The sequence below is a fragment of the Phacochoerus africanus genome, chromosome 3 (genome assembly GCF_016906955.1).
Source record: "Phacochoerus africanus isolate WHEZ1 chromosome 3, ROS_Pafr_v1, whole genome shotgun sequence".
NCBI lineage: Eukaryota > Metazoa > Chordata > Mammalia > Artiodactyla > Suidae > Phacochoerus > Phacochoerus africanus.
The window spans coordinates 93688515-93705793 of record NC_062546.1 but is presented as its reverse complement, the minus strand read 5'-3'; positions in this window follow the sequence as shown (position 1 = coordinate 93705793).

Below are 17279 nucleotides of genomic sequence, written 5' to 3'. Positions count from 1 at the left end.
GGAGAAGGGTAAAGAGTGTCTGAGGAAGTTCCTTTACCTTGTCGGCTTGGCTATTGATATGCATAAAAAACCAGGGTATAAAAGAAAGACCAAAAAAGAAAAAAAAGAAAGAAAGAAAGAAAGAAAGAAAGAAAGAAAGAAAGAAAGAAAGAAAGAAAGAAAGAAAGAAAAGAAAACTGTTCCAGCCACTTGTGGTTATAGAGTCGTTCTCAGAGTCCCATTTGAAATGAAGCTTTTCAAACTCTTCTCTCCAAGTGCACCCCTTGCTCATCAATCAGTGCTGCAGGTGATGGGGACCTTTACGGGTCAGTCCATTTATCCTTGAGTCTGCCGAGAGAGGCTTGTTGCCCTCCAAAATTCTCAGACAGATGGGTGACTTTCCTCCTTCTCAGAGCTTTCCTGAGAAATGAATCATCAGCATTCCCCATAACCCAGGCTGGCGTGGAGTGCCTGGTAGGATCTCTAATTAGCACAGCCTTCAAAGGGAGAGTAGCTGGGAGTCCTGCTCTGTGTTGGGTAACATGGATTGTACATCTTCGAATAAAGGAGGCATGGAAATCAAATACCTAAGTGTCAGAAACAACTGACTTCACTCATCACCCTGTGACTGTGCCATTATTCCTGACAACACCGGCTAATGTTCCTGTAGAAAAAAGCCTCCACTGAAAGGTAGCTGCCTTTCAATGCTGTCAAACGCTGCACTGTGGCACTCGAGGTGTAAATCAATTACATGGTTGAGACCTCATTCTAAAATAGGGAAAATGTTTTTCCCTAGGTGGAGCTGGTGCTCAGTGCAGATCTATTTGTCAGCTACCTGGGTGTGATTTGGAGGGCTTCAAAGTCTCCACCCTGTACATTTTAAATTTCCCTAGCATCCCCTTCACCCCCACCTATTAGTATTCTAGCATCTTCCCTCAAATGAATTGCATATATTTATCTAGAGTTTTTATTTTTTTATTTTTATTTTTTTAAATCTTTTTTAAAGGCCACATGTTAAATAATAACATATGGAAGGGGAAGTTCCCAGGCTAGGGATCAAATTAGAGCTATAGCCTTCCAGCCTACATCATAGCCACAGCAACGCCAGATCTGAGCCACATCGTAGACTTATACCAGAGCTCATGGCAATGCTGGATCCTTTAACCCACTGGGTGAGACCAGGGATCGAACCCTCGTCCTCATGGATACTAGTTGGGGTCATTACCACTTAGCCACAAAGGGAACTCCTTACCTAAGAGTTTTTAAAATTGGTGTTGTGGGATGAGGCTAGGCTAGTGGGTCATTGGCAACTAATGGCCCGAGATGCTTGGCTTGGTAAGCTGGGGAACTCTTAGCCATGTGAACAGTGGCATCCTCTCTGTCTTGGCTCCCCTGGTGCTGGCCTGTGGGAACTTTCTGTCCCTGTTCCAGGCTTGATTCCATCTTCCAGGTCAGACTGCCATGTTGATAGACTAACATTACTGATTCTCCTATTGTCAGTGTCTCTACCAGCTACCCTCCTGGGACTTGGGGAAACCATTATCTCCTCTGCTCAAACACCTACCAACCCCATGGGTTATAGGGTGCCCTTGGCTCTAAGAGAAGAGTGGCCCAAAGTCATTGTTATGACAAGGGAACCTGTTATTGCATTTAATAGGAAGTTCAGGAGTAGGGAAGCTCCAGGCCTCCTGCAATGAGAAGCCCCAGGATGACACTGAGGAAATCTTCCCTTTCTGCTGTCCTCCTGTGCCACCTTTCCCCCAGGATGCCTCCTTCATCATATGATGGTCACTGTTTCCAGGTATTACCTTCAGACATAGTGATTTCCAGGGGTGTAAGATGTTATCTCTTCCAAGATCTCTTCCTTAATATACAAGGCCTGCTTTCCCAGGACCCCTAGGGACCTCCCCTCCTGTCTTACTGGCCAGCTGACCTCCTGTTTACCCACCAGCCATCACCAGGAAATGGACAGAGACCACCATGATTGCAACCACCAAGCTGAGCTGAACTTCCCTTTCCCCCACCGGGCACCCAAGCTGGAGGGACCCTGTTAGAGAGTAGGAGGAGGCAATCAAGAGGTTAGACGACTCACTGTGGTCTTTAATCAGTAGTGTCCCTCTTTGAGAACTTATCAGGATGACATTGCCCATGCTGTCTGACAAGCAGCAACAGTCTAACCACTGAACTCTCGAGATGCGATAGGCTTCACCCAGCACCACATTCAACTTTAAGAGGGAATATGAGGCAGGCAATAAATAGCACTGCACACACACATCAACAGCTCAACAGACCTTAACCCTAACTTTATTTATTTATTTATTTATTTATTTATTTATTTATTTATTTTTGCCTTTTTAAGGCTGCACCTGCCACACATGGAAGTTCCTGGGCTGGGGTCAAATTGGAGCTGCAGCTTCTGGCCTACACCACAGGCACAGCGATGCCTGGTCTGAGCTACATCTGTGACCTATACCACAGGTGATGGCAACACTGGATCCTTAACTCACTGACCAGAGCTGGGGATTGAACCTGAGTCCCCATGGATACTAGTGGGGTTGGTTATAGCTGAGCCACAATGGGAACTCCCCTAACCCTAACTTAAATGATAACCTTTTGTCTTTAGACAGTATTGTTACATTTTCTTTTAAACACAGTTAAATCCCTAATGGCTCCTTTGCTGGATCTCAAGTCTGAGATAACGATGTTAGAAAAACCTTCCTGGTAATTACAGAGACAGCAGGAAGTCTACATTGCAGGGCTGCAGGGGGTAGGGGATGTGAAGTCTCCATCACTGGGCCTCCCTGGAGGGTGACATCTTGAGGACCCACTGAGATAACATGGTCCAAAGCCAGCATTTGTGCATTTGATGTCCACAGATGCGAAGGGACCTACTCAGGTTCCCATAGCTGTTTGTCTGGTGCTGAGCATGAAGACTGATGGTGCTCTGGCCTCAGACTCTGCATCTATAAAATTTGTAGGGTTGTGGTAAGGACTGTGCGGTTAAAATAAGTGAAACCCTTAAAACAGAGCCTGGCCATGGAAAAGATCACAAACATGGTGTTCGTGCCTTTTGTTCTTGCATTTGCCATGGAAGTTCCTTGGCTAGGGAGCTGGAAGGAAGATGACAGGCTGGAACCAAAAGTGGAAATAGAAATATTTTGAATTGATTTTCTCAGAAAACTGACTATATGACGGGTGAATAATTTTATTTGCACTAATATTTTTTGCGAGTAGGATTAATAAATCCTTAAAAAACGCCAAACAAAACAAAACATGTTTTCTTATTGAAAGTCAATATCGGGGCCTAAAATCCAGAAGGGCATAATTTTGCTCTGATTAAAAAAGTAGATGAGTGACGAGACCTCTCGCTGTAGGATCAAATAGAAAATACACATGGTCTATGTCAACTCTTTCTTCATGGCTGAAAGTTCCTCCCATTGTTTTTTTCCCTTTTTACAGTTGCACCTGTGGCATATGGAAATTTTGGGGCTAGGAGTAGAATTTGGGCAGGCAGCTGAAGCCCACACCATAGGCACAGCAACACTGGATCCGAGCTGCATCTGCAACCCATGCCACACCTTGTGGCAATGCTGATCCTTAACTCAGTGAATGATGCCAGAGATGGAGCTCACATCCTCAGAGAGACAGAGTGGGGTTCCTAAACCACTGAGCCACAACAGGAACTCCAATTCCCTCCATTTTAATTTCTTTTGACCTCGGAGTTAAGTGTCAGTATCCACTAGGTTGCATGGTCAGAAACCTTTAGTTAAACAGTGGTGAGTGTAACATGTGTATGTAATTGCTGCAAATAATTTATACTATTAATCTGATTTTATTGATGCACATATTTATTTGGTATGGGGATTCTGAAGGAATTTGAATGCTTGTAAGGAAAAGAACTGGCTTCAGCAGTCTTGGGTTTCCTAAGGAAGGGGGCCCTGGATTCTGAGCTGGGGGACGGGAGCAGGGCTTGAGTCTGTATCTAGGCACAGGGATCACTCTAGCATCATTAAAAACCAACAAATGAGCAAAAACAAATCAGACAGACCAAGAAAAGAACAACAAACCCCAGCAGGAGTTGGAGAAAACTGAGCAATGCTAAGCTCCAGAGAGTTTCTAGATTTTATTTTATCCTGGGTTAACTTGAACTTTAAATAGAGAGATGGGTAACACAGGGATATCTGTGTTTGCAGAAGGGGAGATGAACTTGGTGAGTCCAAGGAGCAGAGGGGTGTGTGTGTGTGTGTGTGTGTGTGTGTGTGTGTGTGTGTCTGGTATAGAACTGTTTTCGGCATCCCTGCAAAGAGGAGTGGTAATGATATTCCAGACACATCTGGATCCTCTCAAACACTCAGCTCATCTGCTCCCCTGGTGGGCTCTCTAAGCTGAGGAGAAGTGATTGTGCCCATCAGTCCTGAAGAGAATATCAAATACATTTGATCTTGGGAGCATTTTTGTCCTGAGGAGGCCTCTGAAAATCACAGCAAGTCATCCCTGGCTTAAAGAACATGTGGGACTGTTTTCCATATACCTAAGGCCTTATTTGAAAAGTGTGACTCCCAGACCACCCGCATCAGAAATGCTGGCAGCCAGTACACATTGAAAATGCATTTTTCTGGGCCCCTCCTCAGACTTGCTGAAGCAGAAGGTCTGGGGGTGACTCCAACAAGCTTCAGGAGCCACATGGGGGTTCTGTGCCCACGGAATCTGAGCCAAAGTAACGACAAAACATCCATTCTCATAGTTCCTCATGAGGGGCCCACGTTCCTGCATGGGTTGCTTTGTATTTGGTTGTCCGCAGACATATCTGAACTTTTGAATTAAGTTTTTGCAGTTAAGAAAACCAAGAGAAGAAATGCATCTTTCAGAAAGACCTCTTATTAGCCTCCATCCTGCCAGGACCAGTGTGGCCAGAAGCCTGCCTGATTCTTTTTCTTTTTGTTCTTTCCCTTTTCATAGTTAGTAATTTTTTTTTGGCCACATGCATGGCATAAGGAAGTTCCCAGGCCCGGGACTGAACCCAAGCCACAATAGTAACCCGAGCCACAGCATGACAATGCCAAATCCTTACCCACTAGGCCACCAGGGAATGCCCATAATTATTTTATTTTGTTTATTTAATTGAAGTATAGTTAATACACAATGTTGTGTTACTTCCAAGTGTACCGAAAAGTGATTCAGTTATTATATATATATATATATATTCTTTTCCAAATTCTTTTTATCTATAATGTTATTTTATGTATATATATTTACATATAATATACAACACATATATTTATATACAATATATAACACAAATATAACATATTATATATAATATAATATACATAACATATAACATATACAACATTATATACACCATATTATATATTATATAATATATGTAATATGTATGTGTATTCTTTTTCAAATTCTTTTTTTTTTTGGGGTAGGGCTGCACCTGCAGCATATGGAAGTTACCAGAGTAGGGGTCAAATTGGAGTTGCAGCTGAGGCCTACACCACAGCCACAGCAGCACTGGATCCAAGCCACATCTGCAACTTATGCTGCAGCTTTCGGTAATACAGGATCCTTAACCCACTGGGTGAGGCCAGGGATCAAATCTGCATCTTCATGGACATATGTCAGGTTCTTAACTGGCTGAGCCACAGCAGGAACTCCTCAAATTATTTTCCATTATGGTTTATTACAAGATTATAAGATTTGAGTATAGTTCCTTGTGCTATACAGTAGGCCCTTGTTGTTTAGCTGTTTTATATATAGTTGTGTGTATATGTCAAAAGTTTCATTCAACTTGCTTAATAGAAAAGTTTGGGGGGTGCCTGGGAATTTTGGCAGCTGTCAATAGGAAGAAGGAAATAGCAATTTTGCTGTCTGAATGTTTCCTGCAGGAATGTTGACCTTAGTGGAGTTCTTAGATGCTCGCTGAACTCATCCATTTATTTGTTAATTCACTCATCCTTTCATGCTTTCAGTAACCATTGGCCCCTGCTGGCAACTGTGCTAGTCAGAAGGAATAGAAAGCTGAACTGAATGTAACCCTTGTTTTTTTAAGTGTGAAAGCAGATGACAGGGAGGTGCAACGTATTTTATGACAGAGGAACCCCACAGTTACAGGCAATAGAGGTGAGCCTTCTAAATCAGGCTAGCAACATCTAAGGCTTTCTGGAGGAGGCTACCCTTAAACAGAAGTTTGAAGAATGAGGAGTTGGCCAAACTCAGGGCAGGGTCAGGTGAGAAAAGCATCAGAGGCAGAGGATGACGTGTGCAGAGGCCCAGCAGGAAGCAGCTTGGGGGGGGGTAGCTCAAATCATGTTGTCTGTCTGAAGAGGGGTGGTGTATATGTCATAGGAAACAAGGGGACATGGGCAGGGAGTGGTTAGATCTGGATATCATGAGTGGATCTAAGAAATTTGAGCCTTACTCTGAAAGCTGTGTAGAGATGCTGATAGGTTTGGGTAGGAGAGTCCAGATTTTCATTTCAGAAAAATGACTGTGACGTCACTGTGACTTGTCAATGGATGGGATGAAACAAGAGTCAGAGAGACTCCATTAAGTCCTGAGTGATAGCCGTGGTCCTAGAATAGAGTGAAGAAGGTTGCATTTAAACATGTAGACTTGCTGGATTCAGTGACTGCTTGGATGTGGGTGAGGAAGGAGTGGAGGGATCAGAGATGACTCCTGGATTTATGATTTGAACAACTCAGGGTGTGTTGAAGAGGAAGAGGAGTTACAAAGACTGTCTTTGGACTTGCCTTGTAGGTACCTCTGGTACGTTGGAGAGAATAGATGCAGCAGCAGAGAGAATCACAGATGTGGAGAGAAGGATGTCAAGGCTGGAGATGTACATGGGGAGGTGTCAGCAGGGGCCTGGAGCTTTGTGAGGAGAGAGCAAGGAGCAGGGTGCAGACTTGGAGTGAAGAGACCAGAAGAGGCAGGACAGAATCATGAGCAAGTAGAAAAGGATGTCTCATGAGAGAGGCTTAGAATGACTTTCCGAAGAGGGGTATCCAGGGACTCTGAAATGTGCCCAATTTGTTTTCCTTCCTTCCTAACAATGGTGGCTGCTGTTTTCACTGGTTGGTGTTTTTACCAGCAGCTATTTTCCTTTATCTTTGCTCTAACCAAAGAAACCCAGGTGGACACTCTTGGCGATGAATGGTCCTAGATACTGCCTCACATGAGCCCAATGACTTGAGTAAGGTCAGGTGGCCCTGATGATCCAAAGAGGGAAAAGCAAGAATGGGCAGACTTACTCCCAGGGTGGCTGCTGGACAGACATGGGGGAGTGAGTTCGGAAGGCAAATGTGGCCATGGGACTGGACCATGAGCTTAAGCTAACTGTCCCAGCATCCTCAGGGTGATTGACAGGAGGTCAGCACCCTGGCTTTGCTGTAATTTCCCTGTGGTTCTTACAGATGGTATGATTTGGGGCAAGTTATTGACTTTCTTACATTTCAGTGTGCTCCCCTCTAAAACAGATTTTTTTGTTTTGTTTTGTTTTTTTCTTTTTAGGGCCTTACCTGTGGCATATGGAAGTTCCCAGAGTAGGGGCTGAATCAGAGTTACAGCTGTTGGCATATGCCACAGCCACAGCAATGCAGGATCCAAGTTGCATCTGTGACCTACACTGTGCCTTGTAGCAATGCCAATCCTTTTTTTTTCTTTCTTTTTTGTCTTTTTGCCATTTCTCGTGGCATATGGAAGTTCCCAGGCTAGGGGTTGAATTGGAGTTGTAGCCACTGGCCCACACCAGAGCCACAGCAATGTGGGATCCAAGCCATGTCTGCGACCTACACCAAAGCTCACAGTGATGCCAGATCCTTAACCCACTGAGCAAGGCCAGGGATTGAACTCACAAGCTCATAGTTCCTAGTCGAATTCGTTAACCACTGAGCCGTGACGGGAACTCCAGGAATGCCAATTCTTAACTGACTGAGTGAGACCAGGGATTGAATCCAAATCCTCATGGATACTAGTGGGGTTCTTAACCCACTGAGCCACAAGGTGAACTCCATAAAACTGAGATTGTTCTGAGGATTTTTCTGAAGATTAAAAGGAGATAAGTCTATCTGTGCGAACTTTCTAGCACAGAGCTTGGAACACCATAACAGATCTTTAGGAAATGACAAAACCCCATTCCTTCTCTCCTTGTCGTTGGCTGTGGCCAGAGGCTTGTCCCTGTCTACAAGGGATCCTGAGATTTGGGGCTGGGACTTATACTTGCGCTCAGGAGATGGATAAGCAGAAGAGCGTGTTTCAGGAACAGGGGTCACAGGAGAACACCAAGATGCTGTGGAAGGCCATGGTGGGTTTGGCAGGTGAGAACTAAGCAAGTGATGTTGAAATAGCAGAGGTGGTATTATAAGGGGCTGTGAGAACTGAGTCTGGAAACACAGTGGGGCCAGATTGTAAAGAGTGTTCAAAGCTCTGTCAAGTCAAGGAGTTTCACTCTGTCTGGTAGGCAATGGGGAGTCTTGATAGGTTGGAAGGTGGGGGTGATCCCACTATCTTCATGCTTGAAATCATTGTGCATCTAACAGGAAGCCAGCCATACTGTGGCTCTACTGTGGATTCCTTATGAAGGGATCTCAGCTCTTGAGAGTCTAGAGGGGACAGTAGGTGGGCTTCACAGGATCTCACCCAATTCAGTTTGGTGAATTACCAAACTGCTTAAAGAGAAGACTCCACTCCCTGGAAAATGGCTTCCCACTGTTGTCTCAGAGCTGGACTCAGGGATAACAAGATTCCCTACATCCATTGATTTAACGCTGATGGCACAACTACTCTAAGTCCATAACCACCTTCAATGTCTTTCTTGGTATCCTGCTGACCATAGGAGAAAGGTAACTTGTGTGCTTATGATTGCCTGGCTGTATGCCAGGCTTTTCGCCCTGAATTCTGGGCTCTAATCCTCATAAGAACATTTTGGGATTGACACTCTCCCCATTTTATAGCCAGGACACCAAGACTTAGAGGTGGATGAAGCCGTATGTCCCCAATGCCATGGGTTATAAATGAAGTCAGAGCTCAAGCCTGGGACTTTCTGACTGTACAGGCTCTCTGTGTTTCCACCTGCCATCCCATCCCCTCTCTGTCCTGAGGCCCAGACACTGTAGTTGGGCTCCCTGCACTGTGGTTCCGGGAAGCATTGTGTTCCCAGGTGATGTGGAGGAGGGGCAGAAGCAAGGCCACTAGTCAGCACAAGGCACAGACTCTAAACCTCCTAGAAGATTTGTGTTCCTTCATTGTGTCTTCATTTGTCCAGGTTTTGCCAAAAGCTGGTACTTTAACAAAATCACAATTCAAAAGGCATCTGAGTCCTGCTGAAAAGGGAGGGGCCCCTCTTTCTGAGGGCCCAGCAGACCCATGACCCTGGCAGGGCCACTGGTGCTCATCTCACGTCTGCCTGCAACAGTGCCCCGGAGGCTCCACCTTGGAGGCCCTAAAGAGACCTGGAGACAGTTGACATAGCTGGGACTTAATACACCGTGCTAAATGTGGCAGATTTGAGGGAACAAAATAGGACCGGAAATGCTTCTAATCAGCCATGTAGATCAGCCCAACCCTGGGGGCTAATGAGCTGGGCTGATGCCAAGTTTCAGTAGAGGAACATGCGTCCACGTGCAGGAACTGGGGAGCAGCTGTCTGCTTAATGGAGGCGTGGGAGAGGGGAGGGGATGCTGGTGACAGAGCCAAGCAGCCTGGGAAGCCAGTGCAATGGCTGAAGACCCTGTTCCTCCTTGAGGTTCTTTTTAAAATTTTTAACTTTTAATTTTTTTACATCATACTTCTAATTTTACGCTTTTATATAAGTGCTAATAATAATTATTTTTGGGTTATGGACATTTGGATGATTTTAATTTTCTTCTTTATTTTTATTATTTTAATTTTTTTGGCCACAACATGTGCAAGTTCCTGGGCCAGGGATCAAACCAGCGCCACAGCAGTGACCTGCTGCAGTGACAACGCCAAATCTTTAACCTGCTCTGCTACAAGAGAACTCCGATTTTCTTCTTTATAGCATTCTCTCTTTGCTCTATTTTGTGCAATGAGTATCAATTACTATATAATTAAAAAAATCCTATTAAAATGGTAAAACCAAGGCTGCTCCTCTATGCCAGGCTCTATTTCCCACAGCCCCCACTCCCAGGGTAAGATCTCTTCTAAGTAAGAAGAATGGTGTGCATCTCTGAAAGGTTGGGAGTTCTTGTTTGGAAACATCCAAACGATTTGTTATCTTCTGAGTGTGAGGATCTGTCTGGGAAGGTTTGGGACTTCCTGGCTGATGTCCCTGTCTGTGGCCGACATGCCCAGGGAGAAACACTGGGCAGGGTGTGCCTTTTCTAGGATGTCGTCCTCCTCAATGCTCTCCTGTAAAAGACAGTGATGGCCCTGAGGTGAGAGGCACAGGTCTGTTCACAGAATGGCTAGCATGTTTCTGGGGCTGTGGGGAAGATGAGGGGGAGCTTGGGGTGGACAGGCCCCTTTCTTCCCAATTGGCCTTTGGTTGTCAATGAGCCTGGAAGTTAAAGGAGGGCTCTGAGGTGGGAGGGACCTACCTTGAGCTGCATTTAAGAGGTTCCCTCTGGCTGCTTCCCAAGGAAAAGCCAGAAGAAGGAGAAGACTATTAGGAAAAAAAAATTTTTTTCCCATTTCTTTAATTTTCTATCTTTATGAGATTAGTTTGTGATAATTGGGGTTCCCATTCTGGCTTAGCAGGTTAGGAAGCCAATATAATGTCCTTGAGGATGTGAGATAAACTCAGTGGGTTAAAGATTGGGAGCTGCTGTAAGCTGTGGTGTATGTTGAAGATGCTGCTTGGATCCAGTGTTGCCGTGGCTGTGGTGTAGGCTGGCAGCTGCAGCTCCGATTGAACCCCTAGCCTGGGAACCTCCATATGCCAGGGGTGTGGCCCTAAAAGCAAACCAAAAAACTTATCATGATAATCATTTCATGAAGTATGTAAGCCAAATCATTATGCTGTACACCTTGTACTTCTCCAGTGCTGGGTGTCAATTTTATCTCCATAATGCTGGAAGAAAAAAAAAAAGCCTAGGTGAGCTATTATAGCCTTGCTTCCACCAGTATGAGATTTAAAACTAAAAGAGAAATTATGAGGCTTTGCAGTCATGCGAGTGAGCGGGTTAGCACCTAGGACCACACCTACTGGAGTTCGCATCCACGGTCCCTGCACTACAGAAGAGGAAAGGTGTGCGCTAAACCCTTGTTAAAAACTGAAATCGAGGAAGTTCCCATTGTGGCTCAGTGGGAATGAGCCCACCTAATATCCATGAGAATATGGGTTTTATCCCTGGCCTCACACATTGGGTTAAGGATCCGGTGTTGTCTGAGCTGTGGTGTAGGTTACAGACGTGGCTCATATCCCGAGTTGCTCTGGCTGTGGTGTGAGCTGGCAGCTCCAGCTCCAGTTCTACCCTAGGAATTTCCATATGTTGTGGGTGCAGCCCTAAAAAGAAAAGAAAAGAAAACAAAACAAAAACTGAAAGCAAACGAGGATGAGGCAACGTCTGTGGCTTACAGAGAGTGTAAGCCTTGCTGCTGGGTTTCCAGCCTCAGTGTTCCTGATGTGTGATTGTTCCTGCTGTGTGACTGGAAAAAACGTGACTTTCTCTCTGTGTCTCAGCTCCTGATCTGTAAATGGAAGGATGACAGCCTCCACTCTACCTGCTTCTTGTGAGGACAGCACAAGAATAATGCGTGTGAAATGCTGAGAAGGGGGCCTGGCCCATAGTTAGGGCTCAACAAATACCAGTAATTACCAAGGCAAGAGAAGGCTCTGTGTGCATTTGTGGAAGAAGAAAAGTAAATGCTGAAAGCAAAATATTAGAAATCTTTATGAATGATTTGGAAATGTGAGCAAGACAGAGTATTTCTTTTGTGACATTTCCATTCAACTAGAGTAGTTTTTGTCTAACATCACTTTTCTTTCCTGTGATGGAATCAGATGTTGGTTTTTGTTTTGTTTTATTTTTTAGGGATGCACCCATGGCATATGGAGGCTCTCAGTCTAGTTGAATTGGAGCTACAGCTGCCGGCCCACGCCACAGCCACAGCAATGCCAGATTCAAGCTGCGTCTTCAACCTATATGCTGGAGCTCATGGCAACACCAGATCCTTAACCCACTAAGCGAGGCCAGGGATCGAACCCAAGTCCTCATGGATACTAGTCAGGTTTGTTACCACTGAGCCACAATGGGAACTCCCAGTTGTAGGTCTTGATGACATGTTACCAATGGGCTGGTTGTTGGATGGGGCAGGAATGGGAAGGTGAGTTCCATCCTCTGCTCCAGCTTCTCTTTGTGTCCTTCCCTTTTATCAAGCTTCACGGCAGCCACATTGAAAGTTTATTGCTAATGTTATTAGTTTCTAATCAGGGCTTCCTGCAATTATTACCTAATAGTTATTGCTCTGCACTTGCAACCAGATGTCAAAAATAACAAGCCAATAAAACCACTATTAATTTAGCCTGAATGAAAATTTTAGGCCCATGGAACTCAAGACGGGGGGACTTGTAAAAGCAGGGCACAAATAATTTGGGTGCTCATAAGTAATAACAAAAATGGTGAGATAGGAATGAATATGCAAGTGTTTTTAATTTAAAAGGGAAACATGCAGCTCTGAATATCAACAATTCCCAGGCACTTTTTCCTGCGATGCATGGAGCCAGGGCTTGGGCAGAGGGTTGAGAAAGTTTGCTGTTTACAGACAGAAATTATGGTACCAGCGCAGCCATATTTACCTTGGTCCTGTTTGGTTCTAGTGAGCGTTGTCCTGGATCCAGCTGCAGGAGTCTTGGGTTTAAATCCTAATTGCATCACTATCCGAGGGAATGATCTGAAACCTCATTCTGAATCTCAGCTCCCTAACCTCCCAAAGTAGCAATCTGAGCAGCCCCTCCTCATAGGATTACCACGTACCATCCAAAGAAATAACAGATACAAGGAGCTTAGCACAGCACCTGCACCCCCATAACTGGACCAAATGTTGCAGTTCCTTAAATGATGCAAACACGGTATTTCTCCTTCACCTGGCCCATTCACTTCTGCTTTGCCTCTCCTCATTTGAATATTATTTATCAAGCACTTAGTGGTGGTGCCAGAAAGGGTACCTCAACAAGGTCTTTCCTGTAAATGGCATTATTTCATTCTTTTTAATGGCTGAGTAGTATTCCATTGTATATATGTACCACATCTTCTTAATCCATTCATCAGTTGATGGACATTTAGATTGTTTCCATATCTTGGCTATTGTGAATAGTGCTGAAATGAACATAGGTATCTTTTTGAATTATATTTGTGTCTGGATATATACCCAGGGGTGGGATTGCTGGAAATAATGCCATTTGAAGCAACATGGATGCAACTAGAGATTCTCATACCAAGTGAAGTAAGTCAGAAAGAGAAAGACAAATACGATATGATATCACTTATATACGGAATCTAAAGTATGGCACAAATGAATCTATCTACAAAACAGAAACAGACTCACAGACATGGAGACAGAATTGTGGTTGCCAAGGAGGAGGGGGGAGGGAGTGGACATGGAATTTGGGGTTAATAAATGCAAACTATTCCATTTAGAATGGATAAGCAATGGGGACCTACTGTACAGCACAGGGAACTATACCGAATTTCCTGGGATAGACCATAATGGAAGATAACATAAGAAAAATAATATATATATGTGTGTATACATATATATATATACACACATACATACACATATGTGTATGTATACATACACATATGTGTGTGTATACATATACACACATATACATATATATGTATACATATATACACACATATACATATGTGTATACGTATACACACATATATACATATACATGTATATATGTGTGTATACATATACACACACATATATATGTATATACACACACATATATATGTATATACACACACATATATGTATATACATACACACACATATATATGTATATACATACACACACATATATATATATATACATATACACACATATATGTATGTATATATTGTCTTTTTGTCTTTTTAGCGCCTCACCTGTGGCATATGGAGGTTCCCAGGTTAGGAGGCAAATCGGAGCTATAGCTGCTGACCTACACCACAGCCACAGCACCGTGGGATCTGAGCCATGATTGCGACCTACACCACAGCTCAGGGCAATGCTGGATCCTTAGCCCACTGATTAAGGCCAGGGATGGAACCCACATGCTCATGGATACTAGTTGGGTTTGTTAACCACTGAACCACAATGGGAACTCCAAGAATGTGTGTGTGTGTGTGTGTGTGTGTATGACTTGGTCACTTTGCTGTATAGCAGAAATTTGCACAACATTGTGAACTAACTATACTTTAATAAAAAATTAAAACCTCCAAAAAAAAAGAAGAAAAGAAACTTCTTTCCTTTCTCATCTTACTAGGCATGGCCCTGATCTGTGTGTAGGCTTTCACTTTGTTCCACTGTCTTAAAGACATAGAGGCATTTTCCACATATACCCTTGGCTCATTGTGGTGGTAGCAGTGTGGGGTGCAGAAGTGAAGCCTCAGGAGGTGCTTTGATTCTTTTTTTTTTTTTTTTGGCTGTATCTGTGGCATGCAGAAATCCCATGACCAGGGACTGAATCAGTGCCATAGCAGTGGCTGAGCCACAGCAGTGACAATGCCAGGCCTTTAACCGCTAGGCCAACAGGGAACTCCAGTGCTTCAATTTTTCTAATGTTTGGAGGCTATAATCAAGTATAAAGTTCCCTGAGGGCACCTGGGAGAAGAAGGTCAGGCCACAAAGTCCTCAGAACAAGGCTCCCCTGCTGCAGCCCCTTCCTAGGCCAAGCCTTCCATTAGAGTACCTAGGGTCTGGGGCTGGTGACCCACTCACTCACTCATAGGTGGATTGTGGGAAAGGATCCATTCTTTCAATTCAGTCTGTTTCTACTTTCATCACAAAGCAAGAAGAGGGGAAATTATTTTAAATTGATTTGGACAGAGTTGAGCATGTTCAGGGCAGCCAACTTTGCTTTTGGAGTTCAGATTAAAATCTAACGTGTTAATTGAGTCACCACTTCAGCTGGATTATCCTTGCTGCTATTAAGGTAGAAATCGGTATTCATATTTCCTCGCTGTTAACCATCTTTCTGGAACCAATATTTTTCTTCCCCTTGTGTCTCCCTCTATGTTACCTTTGCATTTCTAATTGGGTCTGGAATTTATGGAGTATCTTTCTGGGGTTAAATTTATGGAGTATCTTTTTAAGGCAGTCTGTGAGGCTGCTGCATTTCCCATCGCATCTGGGATTGGTGTTTGTAACGGATGCGCTTTTATGCCCAGCTCCTGGACAGCACTCTCATTATCTGATAAGAGAAGATTATCTTTGCTGGCTTCCTGGGTAATGAATCCTTTTAGTTTGTTTTCCTGCAAAGAAGAAAGGGGTCGGTGAAGAAAGGGAATTTTTTGGTCAATGCGCATCTTTTATTTATTTTTTTTGTCTTTTTAGGGCTGCACCCGCGGCCTATTGAGGTTACCAGGCTAGGGGTTGAATTGGAGCTGCAGCTGCCAGTCTACACCACAGCTCACAGCAACACCAGATCTCTGACCCACTGAGCAAAGCCAGGGATCGAACCCCCATCCTCATAGATACTAGTTGGGTACATTACTCCTGAGCCACAGGGGAACTCCCTCACCAGCCACCTCTTGGGGCTGAGTCTGAAATGGCTCTTCCTCTGAGAAGCCCTCTTGGCCTTGCAGACGGTTGACCATTCTCCATCTCTAATGAACCTGTGGTCTGTCCTTCTTCCCCAAGAGACCCTGAGTTCCTGGCCCCTGTCTTCCCCATCCGTCTACTGCTACCTCTGTGATACAGGTGCCCTGTGTTTCCTCTGTTTCACAGTTGAGTCATTTGAGGCACAGAGAAGTTGGGTGACTTGTCTAAGATGGCTCAGCTTGTAAGTGGAAGGGATGGGAACAGAACACTGGCCTCTTGTGTTTCAAAGCCTGTGGTCTTAACCCCTTTGCCACATGGCCCTGTCCCTCCTCTCTGTTCTCTCACCCCTGCACCTTGACAGGACTTCGTCCCTCCCACTCCTTTCCCACCTTCCAGAGGATATTTACTGCTGTGAGATTTGATGGGGTCCTTGTGGAGTTTAAAAACATGGCATAGGGGTGCCATGTTGGCTTCCCTCCATTTACCGCCCCTGCCCGTATCATCTCCAGCTCTCTGCCCCATGTCCTGGAAGCTCAGCTCTGTGTCTTATTCCCTTGCTGGCCGACCACACATTTTCCCATGGAGGCACTGGGATAGGGGACAGAGATGGGGTGGTTCCTCCTCCCTAATTGTGTTCCCAAAGAGCAGGGTTTGCATTGTCTGTAAAGTGCCAAGTGGTAAATATTTTAAGCTTTGTGACCCAAGAGATAAAATTCAGGCTAAGATTTGGAACCACCTTAAGTGCAACCATTTGAAAATGTAAAGTCATTCCTAGCTCATGAGCAATAACAGAGCAGGCAGCAGGTCAGGTTTGGTCCAGCCATAGTTGGCCAACCACTACCCTGGAGTCTAGGGCAGGAGCTGTCAAACTTCGCTGTGTATCAGAATCACTGGAGGACTCTTCTAGCACAGGCAACAGATTCCCAGCCCCAGAGTTTCTGATCCTGTAGATCTGCAGTGGGGATCTGCAGTTCCAAGTGGTGCTGATGCTGCTGGTCTGGGTACTACCATCTGAGAATCATCAGTGTGGAGACTCACTTAGAAACTCTGTTCTTTCCTTTTGCTCCATCAGGCTTGGGTGTTTTTCCATCCTTTGTTGACTCCCTTAATGCTGCCTAAATCTTTGTAAATTGTCCTTTCCTCTTCTGTTAGTCCCTTCTCACATGCCATCTTGGTTAGAATCTTTGGGATATCTGCACTGTTTCCATTTTCCAGAAGGGGTCTGAGAACAGTGTGCTTTTTAGGAATAATCCTTGGAGGAGAAGTTTTTATCACTGAACTATCCTTGGATTGCTTTGCATTAGTGTTCCTGAGGGGTCTCATTTATGTGGGGTCGACTGGAGCTGGGGCCAGTTCAGAGGGTGAATAGGACAGACCAGAACCACTGTGGTAAGACGGGCATCTGTAGGATGCTCTGGAGGCCGCCCAGCTCCAAGGAGGTGGGTCACGACAGGGTCTCCAGAGGAGAAGATGAGTTCAAAGGAAGAACAGGCACAGAGGCCCCCCAGAGCTGAAGGTCTTGAGGAGCAGAGTGTGTGAGGCACCCTTGTGCAGAGGGATCCAAAAGCCCTGGGGA